This window comes from Periplaneta americana, chromosome 16 (genome assembly GCF_040183065.1).
Source record: "Periplaneta americana isolate PAMFEO1 chromosome 16, P.americana_PAMFEO1_priV1, whole genome shotgun sequence".
In the NCBI taxonomy this organism is placed as follows: domain Eukaryota; kingdom Metazoa; phylum Arthropoda; class Insecta; order Blattodea; family Blattidae; genus Periplaneta; species Periplaneta americana.
The window spans coordinates 65,682,401-65,691,580 of record NC_091132.1 but is presented as its reverse complement, the minus strand read 5'-3'; the positions used below and the strand labels follow the sequence as shown (position 1 = coordinate 65,691,580).

The 9,180-nt window shown below is 37.0% G+C and overlaps 1 long non-coding RNA gene across 2 annotated transcripts; it reads right to left on the bottom strand.

Annotated features, from left to right (window-relative positions):
* Positions 1-1,581: 1,581 nt before the first annotated feature.
* On the bottom strand, positions 1,582-3,451 carry LOC138716390 (uncharacterized). Of its 2 annotated transcripts, XR_011336651.1 has the most exons (3): positions 3,019-3,451; positions 2,696-2,909; positions 1,582-2,581 (listed from the first exon to the last, which is right to left on the bottom strand). It is a non-coding gene; the product is annotated as an uncharacterized lncRNA (long non-coding RNA). The 2 variants fall into 2 exon arrangements; XR_011336650.1 differs by lacking the exon at positions 3,019-3,451 and having other exon boundaries at positions 2,696-3,012.
* Between the last annotated feature and the right edge of the window lie 5,729 nt (positions 3,452-9,180).

Sequence of the window (9,180 nt, the reverse complement as noted above, 5' to 3'; positions counted from 1 at the left end):
TTTTCAAATTCCAACCTTTCCCTTTGTATTTTTAAGAATTCAGTGTAGTAGTCCTTCCTGTCCTTCCTCATAAGCTCCAGCGTAGAGTTTGTTTGAGTCTTTCTTCTTTTAGGCCTACTTTGTGTTACATTTGCTTCAGAATTATTATCAATAGGCCTATCATTACTGGTAGAAGGAATGGAAGTTGACTGTTCCTGAGCAATGTCCAACTGCTCAGAAATTTCAAATGAAATTGGCATTTCCTGTACAGTATCTGTTGCTAATAGCAATTCAGGATGAATATTCCTCTTATTGACATAAATCTCATCAAACTGTTCTTGGTACTCAAAATTTTTTCTTCCCCTTCCAGTCTTTTTGTTGTTGTCCACAACTTTTTTGTAATTCCTTTCCAATACCCTCCATCTATTTTCGCAGTGCCCTGCAGTAAAATTTGTTCTATGAATTTCGTTTATTTTCACAGCTAATATTTCCCACATCCTTTTCATGTTCCTTACTTCTAATGATCCAACTTTCTTCCTGTACATTTTGTAACAATCTATTAATGATTTTGTAGCATTATCTGACCAGTATATATGCTGAACTATCTCTGTTGGTTGTTGCATAACCAAAAATTCTTGCAACTCTGTACATAAAGAAATAGATTAAAGCATGTTATCACATATGAATTATTTTATTTTTGAAAATATGGTAAATTTCCAATCAGGGGATTGTGAAGGACGTGTAAGTCGCGATTTTGAGAGTGAAGAAATTACCAAAAAGTGCTGTTTTTTTCATGAATAGACATTTGAAGAACAAAGATTGTAAAAAATAAAAATATAAACGATAAACTTATCTGAAAAAGTTGAAATAATGCATGAAACCTGGTGATGCAGATAGCATAAAAACCCGGGAAACAGGTGACGAATGAGTTGGAGGTTTGAATGTTGGTTTAGAGGAATTAACGTAACATAAATCAGTGAAAAATGTAGCAAAATATTGATTAGTAACAATGACAACGAAAGGCGAGCAAAACAGTAGGTATTTGGGTGACAAGTCCTTCACAATAGTCCTCCAATTGTTTTTTGCTCACTAAAATCACGTGTTTAGCACTAAACAAATCACAAAAGGCAGTGAAAAGAAATTAAAACAGTGCCTCTTTCAGTGTAGTTCTTCCGGAGAATTAACAAATATATTTTTAGAACACTATCATTAATATATCTTTCTTACCTTCCATTTTTATGGCGTATTGAGAAATTTGAAGTTACTGAACAAATTTTAACCTTTACTGCTTTGAAATGGGCGCGATCTTCCCTCCACTTCAACACCACCTATACAGTAAATCAAATACTTACGTGGTGTCATCAAAAGTAGACTATCGTATTTTTTGTCTGGCGAAATTGTAGAAAATCGTTCGAATGCAAACAATATTGAACATGTAACAGTTTAAAATATAGAAAATCATGAGCAACGATAAAAAGTAGGCCTAATAATTTCTGGTTCATAATTTGAATTGCACCTACAAATATTCTGTTGACAGCTGCTTCAATTAGTTGCATAGGAATATTTATGAGGAAAAATGGAAATTGAATAAACTACTTCAAGTAATTTTATATAATATATATTATTATGCACTGTATTATAATTAGTTGAACCATTTTGAGACAAAAATATTTACATAAACTGACATAATGAATATCATACACTGTATGTTTACAAAGTGGACAATACAACAAGAAAAGCTAAAAAAACAATGTACCGTATTGCTTTTACCCAATTCCATTGTAATGAACAATTTACTGCTAACATTTTCAATAAATAAATTCAGTAACTGAAGTTAGAAGTCAATAATTTACAAATTACAAGACCTAGCGGTATATTATTATTATTATTATTATTATTATTATTATTATCAAACTTACATACTATTTCAAATAGTCCTGTTTCTTTGAAACTCGGGCATAGTTCTGGCATTTTTTAAATCATTTCCTTTCTTTGTGTAATTATTCATTAGTATAGGCCATTACCTGTTGCTCCAAAGATTCCTGCTGTGAGGTTATGTAGGCCTATACTAGTGAGATGTAAAACTGTCTCCCATGAATACCTATATCACTTGGCACAATCCTTTTACACAAAGAAATGAAAACAAGACACACGTACCATATCCAAAACTGTAATTTCCTTGTTGGCAGTATTTCCAAGTTTTGAATTAGAGATAAAAATTATTTTCTGAACACTATTATTTCACTGACTTTCACAGGGAGAGCAATCTTGTCTAGTAAACGTACTCCCTATAAATACAAGTTATATCTGGACGTAACAATTCACTTCAAGAAAAGGCTCTTCATTAAACAAAACGGCACAGACGTGGTTACAGTCACTTAACAAGCAAATATTAGGCCTACTATTAATTTGCCTTTCATTTCCTGAGAACTTTAAAAACACTTTAATTTTATTACATGAATTAAGCATCTTCAGGTTTTCTTCTAATGACATATTGCTTTATTCTCCAATTGAAGCTGTCGATCCTTGGGAAGCTCACGAGCAACTGCTTGAGTCCTGGACATATATTTTGGGCACCCCGGCATTTAAGATGGTACAGCATCTTAAAATAAAAGAATAATAATTGTATAAAACTGCCATAAAGAATAACAGAGTATAAGTTTAATTAGAGACATGTCCAATTAATGTTCATGTTACATTTATATAACATACTCACTTTCTGAAGTTTTGGACATGATAATGGTACTCTTTTAAACGTCTTTCTGTCTTTGGCCGTACATTGATACAGTTCTTTCAGTATTTTGGGAGTCTCGTATCTTTTGCTAGGAAGTGGAGTTCACACACGTATAAATTAGATAAGTAAATCTGGTTTGTGTAAGCTGCCGAAATCAAATATTTTCGCGAGTGTGGTTAGAATCATTCAGAATACACTTGAAATAAGATAAAGAAAAATAAAATTAAAAAAGTTAAATATTACACACAGTCAACATAAAGCCTTACTAGTGAATATTTAGTAAGGGTGAAATGTTCCGTTTATACCTCAAACACTTCATTTTCAAATATTCGTCTTTCGGAAATGGAAATACATGGAGTTTGTAGTTACTATCAGTACACAATACTTAAACAGTATATTGGCTTCGTAATTCAGAATAACTGACAATGTCTTTACGGAGCATAAAAACTCTGTCATAAAATACAAAGCAACCGACATAGGTTAAAGTTTATACGATTTCTTGATAAATTCTTGGTGTTGGACAGCTGTTTACATTATTTCTGCCTTGATATTGCTGTTGTAAGTTCAAACACTTATCTAGGCGGCAGTGATTCCAACCAGTTTGAAATGCGTTCGTACAGCTGAAACCACGGATGGGTTTGAAATTGGTTTTCAAACCGATCATGCGCATTAGGTGAAGATGAGACAGTTTGAAAACAGTTCTCAAACCATCACAAACTTGCTGTGCGAACAAACCTAGTATTAGGTCTCGCAAGCAGGGAATACCGACGGAAGGAATGCGAATGAAACACTGCGATAAGGAAGAATGATATTCAAGAGTACAGTCAGAAGAGAAATTACATTGATAGAATCAGTCTTGCGTTGTGATAGTTACATTGCGACTTTAGTTTGTTTCATTGCATCTGAATACGTGTCTTGTATCGCACGGTATTATTATTTCATTCATAAACATATGTTGCGCGTTTAATTAGCTTAGAATTTTTCTCTTGCTACGTTCTTTATTTCCACAGCGATGTCCTCATTTGTTCATCTTCTTGGAAGAGACAGTACTTCCATCGGCCTGTACCTCTCGCCCCCCTCGGCGTGCCTACATACACACGTCAAAACAGACAGCTACGCCACCATTGCTTTCGGTAATCGTTCCTTGCGCGAGCTTATACCAATATTTACATCAGCTTTTCTTCTTCCTTCCCTTAACACAACGAAATCAAGCGGGCTACTTTCCTTTCAACCAGCTTGTAGGAAACACCGTTGTTTATCCTATCTATAAGACGCGGCAGTACGTACGTACAGCCAAACAGAGCGGGGAACAATTCAGTTCAGCGCAGTGATCAGCCGATGTTAACAGAGCGCGGTTGTAAAACCCGGACCACGACATCTGTCTGACCCGCGCACGCACCTCTTTTATGAAAGAGAGATAAAAACGCAGAGGTCAGGGGTCAGTGGGTTAACCTATTTACTCTGCGTGCAGGACTAGCGTGTCTCTGCAAGCGGAGTGATACCTTCTGCACGCTTCTCCTCTGACATGTCATGGCAGGGTTATAAATGTAGAATACTTGCACAGATTTATTTAATCCACTGCACTTACAAAATCACAAGTTTCCCAGACCACGTTGTTAGCATTACATTATTCAACGGTTAAGTAATACAGGGACATCATTTTATTTTTACTAACATTTTTAATATTAACCTGATTATATCTTTGAATTAACGGTTGACAACCGGAAACAAGTTTGCTACCCCGTTCGACTGGAGTTCGATGATACTAGCGTAAAATACAAACAAATCACTTTACTAGGTATAGGAGGGAAGAAAAGTAGTTCATCCATTTACGTAAACTAGGAAATATTGCGATTTTTAGTTTTATAATTTTCATTAGGTTTTTGTTTAATCAAAATACAGTACTGTATCAACAATAAGTGTTTTTACTCACGAACTGAGCTAGCCATTCTGACGTATTCATTATGCAGTGTATACTATACTGTCTACAGCACATTAGCGTACTAAATTTTTTATTTTAGTAGGTTATTTTACGACGCTTTATCAACATCTAAGGTTATTTAGCGTCTGAATGAGATGAAGGTGATAATGCCGGTGAAATGAGTCCGGGGTCCAGCACCTGAAGTTACCCAGCATTTGCTCATATTGGGTTGAGGGAAAACCCCGGAAAAAACCTCAACCAGGTAACTTGCCCCAACCGGGAATCGAACCCGGGCCACCTGGTTTCGCGGCCAGACGCTCTAGCCGTTACTCCACAGGTGTGGACTTAGCGTACTACATAAAGAATGAAATTTAATTGAAAAATAATCATAATGTGGATATTTAAACACATTTTTTAAAATGGTGGCCGTTCATTTCGATACAGGCTTCGGTTCCTTTGTGCATATTATCGCACTATAGACTATTGTACCTAATTCCAATTACCAGTTTCGTCCTTCGTACTAGTAATTCATGTTGAAATAATTCTGTACCTACTCTATAAAAGAGACCTTACGTACTGTAAATTCAATCTTCACTTCAGCCCGATCCGAAAAGATAAAATTACTCAGACATGCTATCTACTGTCCGTCCAAGTGGTTTTGTCGCAGGGTCGTAGAAAGGGAGGAAATCATGTGACAATTACTTAACTAGGCCCTTTTATTCAAGTTATTTTAAACAGTTGTATAATATTACGTAGACGTTCAATTAATGTTTTCAGAAAAGAGCTAAGATAGCCCAGCCACTAGCCTTTACAGAGGGACGAGCAGAAGTGGGTGGGGAAAACCGAGATCCGACGTGGGCAAACGGACGACAGTACCCGTGCGAAAATATGATTCAATATTGAAAGCTCTTTCGTCACTGGAAATCGCGACCATATTTCTGGAACGTACTATACTCACTAACTCAGTACTGCTTACTATAACTGTAAGGCGACTTTGACTGCATACGCGGTCTTGGTTCTGTGTGGAGGATAGTTGTAAGTTTACTAGTAGAGGGGGTGGGAGTAAAGTTCATTCAAAAACTCAGGTACAATAAAAATTGAAGTAAAAATAAAATGATGTGCCTGTACTAGTAGCCTACACACACAGGGAAAGGGTCACACCTAGTCCTGGAGCAAGGAATACCTTTTTTTAGTTGGTTATTAACGACGCTGCATCAACTACTAGGTTGTTTAGCGTCGATGAGATTGGTGATAGCGAGATGGTATTTGGCGAGATTAGGCCGGGGATTCGCCATAGATTATCTGGCATTCATCTTACGATTGGGGAAAACCTCGGGAAAAACCCAACCAGGTAATCAGCCCAAGCGGGAATCGAACCCGCCCGAGCGAAACTTCAGACCGGTAGGCAAGCGCCTTAACAGACTGAGTTACTCCGGTAGGCGGAAGGAATACTAATCTTCACCATTTTGCCGCGAATCGAACTAACTAAATTACCATTGAAGTTGTATTACTACGATGTACTGAAGTACATACGGCGTTCCAGTGCAGTAATTCTTCGTTCCCACAAGGCGATGAATCGGTAAAACGGAGAAAAATTCTCTCCGGCACCGGAACTCGAACTCGGGATTTCCGGCTTTACGTGCTGGCTCTTGATCCACTAAGCCACATCGGATTCAAGTCCAGATGCCGGATTGAACCTTCTCATTTTAAGTTCTGCCTACTGTATTCCCATTTGTTGGTCTACCCTCGTGTACAGTGTCACAATATGTGTGACAGTAGACACCCTGTCCAACCACAAACACAGAGGTGCACTTATTACGAGTGACTAAGTGGCCGAGGTCCGACGGAACTAAGCGCCGTCTTGAATCACAAATTTATTACTTGTCCTTTATCACTTTACTATGATGTACTGAAGTACATATGGAGTTTCAGTGCAGTAAAAATTAAAATGAGAGGGATTCAATCCGGCATCGGAACTTGAATCCGGCGTGACTTAGTAGATAAAGCGCCAGCACGTAAAGCCGGAAATCCGAGTTCGAGTCCCGGTCCCGGAGAGAATTTTTCTCCGTTCTACCGATTCTTCATCATTAAAGTTGTAGCCATATGAACTACAGCGCAGTTGAACCATGATCTACAGGTTCTACCAGAAGTTTAAGGACACCCCTTAATGTTGTAGCCATTTGAACTACAGCGCAGTTAAACCATAATCTACAGGTTCTACCAGAAGTTTAAGGACACCCCTTAATGTTGTAGCCATGTAAACTACAGCGTAGTTAAACCATAATCTACAGGTTCTACCAGAAATTTAAGTACACATCTTAATGTTGTAGCCATATGAACTACAGCGCAGTTGAACCTTAATCTATAGGTTCTACCAGAAGTTTAAGGACACCCCTTAATGTTGTAGCCATATGAACTACAGCGCAGTTGAATCATAATCCACAGGTTATACCAGAAGTTTAAGGACATCCCTTAATGTTGTAGCCATATGAACTACAGCGCAGTTAAACCATAATCTACAGGTTCTACCAGAAGTTTAAGGACACCACTTAATGTTGTAGCCATATGAACTACAGCGCAGTTGAACTACAATCTATAGGTTCTACCAGAAGTTTAAGGAAACCCCTTAATGTTGTAGCCAAAAACTACAGCGCAGTTGAACCATAATCTACAGGTTCTACCAGAAGTTTAAGGACACCCCTTAATGTTGTAGCCAAAAACTACAGCGCAGTTGAACCATAATCTACAGGTTCTACCAGAAGTTTAAGGACACCCCTTCGAAAGAGATGTTGCACTCCTGTCTTTATACTTTTATGAAATCCTCTGATGTTCATAAAGGAACCTTACGCCTGTGAAAATATTAATTTTTTTACTCCAAACCCAATCAGGTATACCACAGGGTTCGGTACTCGGACCATTGTTGTTCACAATATATGTCAGTGATATTACATCTCATGTAAGGCATTGTAACTATCACTTGTATGCTGACGACCTTCAATGCTACATCTCTTCCCGCTTAGATCGAATAAATGACGCTATAGATAAATTGAACAAAGACACTGACTCGATTGTGACATGGACAAAGAAATTCCATCTTAATATCAATCCTGGAAAGACACAAGCAATCATATTAGGACACAAACGGCAAACCGACGCTGTAAAGCACCTCGACATTTCCCCCGTTAAAGTAAGTACAGTGCATATCCCTTTCAGTTCTTCGGTAAAAAATCTTGGCATTCACATGGATAATAATCTCAACTGGGACATGCAAATCACAGAAACCTGCAGAAAAGTATATTCTATTATTCATGTGCTAAAAAGGATAAATGTTCATCTTCCCTCTTGCTTAAAAAAGTCCCTTGTGCAGACCCTTGTATTTCCCTATTTTGACTATGCTGACATTTTACTGACTGACCTTTCCAGCGACAACAAAATGAAACTTCAACGTGCTCATAATTTGTGTGTACGTTTTGTAAGCAATGTTCGTAAATATGATCATATTACCCCATCCCTGGAAGCAATAGGTTGGCTTAAACTAGATAAGAAAAGAAATTTACATTCACTTCTCTTTCTCTTCGAAATCTTGAACTCTTCTATTCCTTCGTACCTGTCTTCTCGCTTCACTTACCTTTCTTCCCACCACAATCTGAACACACGCTCTCGCCATGAAACAATACTAACAATACCATCCCATCGCACCTCCTCATACTCATCCTCTTTCACAATAGCCCTGCCAAAACTCTGGAATTCGTTACCTGCTAGCATCAGGGACTGTCGAAATAAAATTCAATTCAAACGCAAACTTACTAGGCACTTGGTCAGTAATTGAGACTCGTTCGGACATGGTTTCTTGTAAATAGTTTTTTTAATCTACCACAAAATATCTCAATATCCGGTAATTTCATCACTATAGAATTTTGTTATTGTAGGTTTAATTTGTAATTTAGTAAATACAAAAATATTCTTTGTTCTTAACTTATATGATAAAATGTCTAGCTTTCATTAATCAGGTATTCTTGTCGTACTTTAATTTTTATTGTAATTGTAATTGTAAATTTAATATTAATTGTAATCTTATTGTTCATGTTATAGTTGTAAACCCCTGGTAGAGGGGCAGAGAAGGCCTGACGGCCTCATCTCTACCAGGTTAAATAAATAAATCTAATCTAATCTAATCTCTCTTTCAAATTGCGGATAATATAACAATTTTTCCGCTATGAAAACTTACTGAAAAATTATTTTTTATGTAGGAGAAAAATTAATTACTACGGAATGAATATACTTAGATCAATCAATTTTGGGATAAAGTTAGAAATATCTGAAAGGCCTGGTGTGTAAATATTGCTTTTTGTTTAAACGCATTGTGACACCTCGTTCGCGCATTAGAATCAAGATTCTTGTCTTTATTTCGTTTAGGAAAAATATAGCTATTTTTTAATATTCTCTTGAGTTTGAAATTTTTGGCAAATTGACCCGGAACCGCCACTGCCAGTTACATTATAACTTTGGGAACTGTAAATACTGGTCAACAGCTTATTCCCTTCAT